At 42.9% G+C, this 4,056-nt stretch overlaps 1 pseudogene; it reads right to left on the bottom strand.

Annotated features, from left to right (window-relative positions):
• Positions 1 to 1,013: 1,013 nt before the first annotated feature.
• LOC100356202 (PRELI domain containing protein 3B-like) lies at positions 1,014 to 1,952 on the bottom strand (annotated as a pseudogene).
• Positions 1,953 to 4,056: the final 2,104 nt, after the last annotated feature.

Below are 4,056 nucleotides of genomic sequence, written 5' to 3'. Positions count from 1 at the left end.
TTGACAAATCAATACAATGCTCTTTAATATAACAAAATCATATTTTTGTTGGAGTCATATTTTAGTAGTGCTAAATGCTCATTCCAAAAATATCATTTACGTACCAAATTAAATCATTGTGGTATTTAGCAGAGTAAGTTATTTTATACAAATTAATGTCTTTTAAAACTGTGCAATTTCTCCTTTTAAAGTGAATTCCTTCATGCAAGCTCTTGAATTTTATAGTAGTAGCACAATGGTGTGTATAGAAGAGTGGGTCTGCTTTATTCTAGGTTGGTCCAAAGTCAGATGCAGTTCCAATATGTGAAAAGCTTTAAATTCTACCCAAAGGAGAATTAAGATACTCATTACAGAGTGGATTGAAATTACATTTTTGAGAAACTTAGAAAACCAAAATAGAAAGGAAGGAAGGAGAGGGATTGAGGGAGGGAAAGGGGGAGGAAGGAAAAAATGGCTTTCTTAGAACTGTACCTATGAACACATGAAATCCGTTCTCTTTATATTAATAAAAATTGTTTAAAAACCCACTAATTTCAGATGATCCTTTTGATTTAGAAGACCTGCATCTTTGATCAAAAGCCACATAGTCTTTTTTTTTAAATTATTTTTTGACAGGCAGAATGGACAGTGAGAGAGAGAGACAGAGAGAAAGGTCTTCTTTTGCTGTTGGTTCACCCTCCAATGGCCGCCGCAGACGGCGCGCTGCGGCCGGCACATTGTGCTGATCCGAAGCCAGGAGCCAGGTGCTTCTCCTGATCTCCCATGGGGTGCAGGGCCCAAGGTCTTGGGCCATCCTCCACTGCACTCCCTGGCCACAGCAGAGAGCTGGCCTGGAAGAGGGGCAACCGGGACAGAATCCGGTGCCGCAAGGCGGAGGGTTAGCCTAGTGAGCCGCGGCGCCAGCCACCACATAGTCTTATTCCAACTGACTTAAAAAATTCTACCTAACAACAAATAAATAAACCAGCAGCCTGGACAGCTGTGGGACTGATGAAGAGTACATACTGTTGTTATTATTTCTCCCATTTCTCCACAAATGCTGTTGCTGCCATGGTGCCCTACGCTTCCTCTTGCTGATACTGCCAGTTCTACAATTTCAGGATTTAATTGATGTATTAACCACCCCTTTGCTTCTCAGCCTTTATAGTGTTTGATGATGCTGTGCTTGCCATCAGTCCTTCAAGGTAACAACTGAGGCTGACATCATTCACTGTGATTATGACTTTTTTTAAAAAAAAATTTATTATTTATTTGAAAGTCAGAGTTACACAGAGAGAGGAGAGGCAGAGAGACAAAGAGAGAGATTGAGATCTTCCATCTGATGGTTCACTCCCCAAATGGCTGCAATGGCCGGACCTGTGCCAATCCGAAGCCAGGAGCCAGGAGCTTCTTCCGGGTCTCCCACATGGGTGCAGGGATCCAAGGATTTGGGCCATCTTATACTGCTTTCCCGGGCCATAGCAGAGAGCTGGACAGGAAGTGGAGCAGCCGGGTCTTGAACCGGCGTCCATATGGGATGCCGGCACTTCAGGCCAGGGCGTTAACCCACTGCGCCACAGTGCCGGCCCCAATTATGACTTCTTAAGTTAACTAGTTCTTTCTGGGTCCCGAGGATGTGGTTTGTATCTAAGTCTCTCATCTACTAAAACCATATTTGAAAATGAAATATTAGATTTGAGTTCCATTGTTCTTTCTACAGGATCAACTATGGAATGTTTTTACACACATATTTTGGTTCTGGCTGCACCAATATGAAACTTCACAATGGAAGGCAGTCCCCACTTGGTGGGCTGAAAAATCTGTGGCTATGCAACCTTTCAGAAGGTTTTCTGTGTCTGTCCAGCACATCCAACCACATTTGAGTTCATCATATTTGGGTATTTTTGCACTGCAGCTGTTGCAATGGTTTCCCATAGGTGGTCAAAGACTTGTTCTTAGATGCAGATCTTCATGGTGCCGGCTGCCTGTGTGATGTCTGGGTGGTGTTAGGGGACAAGAAGGCAAAGAGGCTACACCTGCTTCTGCCCCACTCCCAGGGTCTTGGCCAGCAGTGCAACCTTGCTAAGTTTCTTATCTATTTTTAGTGTTTCTATGTGCATGTGTATGTGTATACTCCTTAGGATTTTTTTTTACATATAAGATTGTCTCTCCCCCTCTTTGTGGAGGAACGACACTAAACCCTGCCTAGGCTTCCTATCCGAGTCACGGCACCATTATGTCGCTCCCCGTCTTCGTGGAGGAACGACACAGGACCCTGCGCTGTTCTTTTGTCTGCTCGGCCCTCCCCGGGTTTGCTGCTGGTTCTTCCCGGGTTGGCTACCGTCCCTTCCACCTCCGTGGAAGGGCAGTTCCCCCTGCCACTTTCCCCACTTCCGCGGGGGAGCGGCACACCGCCGGCCGGCTCTCTCGGGGGCTGCACAGGTGTTCCTTCAGATAGATGTTCCCGTTAGATGTTCCTCGTGCATGTTGTCTCTCTCCTCCTTTATAGTCCTCTTCCACTAATCCCAACTCTGCTACCCACACGCTGAGTACGCTGCTCTCCTCCAATCAGGAGCAGGTCCTGCTGTTTATTGGTTGAACTGGAGACAGCTGTGTAGAAGCTGTTTCCTCCTCTCCCAGCGCCATATTGTGGGAGAGCAGATGCATAGAATAAGTCTTAATTCCAGTAACTTAGTCTAGTCCGAGTTGCTCCCCACATAAGATCATGCCACCCATAAGACAGCTTTTACTTATGTGAAGGACAGGAACTAAGCACTGACAACACCCAAGCCAAATCCCATCACTTTCCATGCCAAGTCAACAGGGCTGAAGACTTGGCACACCCAGTTCTCATCATGAAGCTAAGCCTCACTTCCCATCAGCCACCTGATGCCGTGACACTTCTGGAGATCACCCCACGCACGGCAGCCTCACTCCAAACCTCACCTCCTTTGGATCTTCGACAGTCCGTGTCCTGAGCATGCCCTCTATTCTATAAAAAGGACAATTCCAGCCTGGTGGGGCAATTCTCCCTGGCGAAATGGCCCACACTCATGTCTGAGTGTGTAGTATCTTTTTGCCTTTCAATAAATCCTTCGACCGTTCACCTCTATCTATGCCTTCCTGTATTCTTACATTCAGGAAAATGAGAACCTGAACTAAGTCAAGGTGGGAGTCTCTCCAAGTGCACCTGGGTATCTTGGTCCCACAACATAATTGGGGGTCCCGACCTCCACACTACTATCTCTTAGAATGAATTGGGAGGTGTTTCTTATTTCTCTGGTTTCTGAAAGAGTTTATGATCAACTGACATAATTTCTTACTTAAATATTTGATAGAATTCACCAGATAGAGAAGCTATCTGGATCTCAGCTCTACTTAATGGAAAAATTTTTAGTACCAATTCAACTCCTTTGTTTGGTGTGGACCTATTCAGATTTTCTAATTTATCCTTTTTCTAGAAATTGTCAATGTCATCTAAGTTTTCTAAATTGTTAGAACAAAATTTTTCATAATAGTCCCTTATATCTTTCCATTTCTCTCAGATCAGTAATAATGTCTTTCACTTCTAATTTTGGTAAATTGTGCTTCTCTCTTATTTCCTTGTTCAGTGTAGCTAAGGACTTGTCAATTCTGTTGGTCTTTTCAAATATTTGTCAAGGGACAAAATTACAACAATTTAGTTCAAAGGCTTTAATTGGCTTTATTTTCAATTATAGAATTGAGCAACACGTTATTCCATAAAAAGGAAAAATGTTCTGATAGTCTGAGCAAAGGAAGTTGATTTTATAGATAAAATAACTTGCTTCTTTTCTCATACAGTTGTTGAGAGCTATATATTTCCTGATAAGCACGGCTTGACATTTTGAAATAATGTTTTTGTTTTCATTAAAACTTTTTCTTGTGCTTTCTCCTTTGAACTTTGAGTTATTCATAAGTATGCTATTTAACTTCAAAATATTTAGCATTTTCTGAGATTTCTTTCTATCATTAACCTTCAATTTAATTTTGTTGTGGCCAGAGAACACACTTTACACAATTTAAGGTTTTTTTTTAAAGGTATTGACTTGTTTTGTG

The sequence above is a fragment of the Oryctolagus cuniculus genome, chromosome 7 (assembly GCF_051225735.1).
Source record: "Oryctolagus cuniculus isolate XC-2025 breed Fujian yellow rabbit chromosome 7, ASM5122573v1, whole genome shotgun sequence".
Lineage (NCBI taxonomy): Eukaryota > Metazoa > Chordata > Mammalia > Lagomorpha > Leporidae > Oryctolagus > Oryctolagus cuniculus.
Note: the sequence above shows the minus strand (reverse complement) of the source record. Positions and strands in the feature narration are given on the sequence as shown.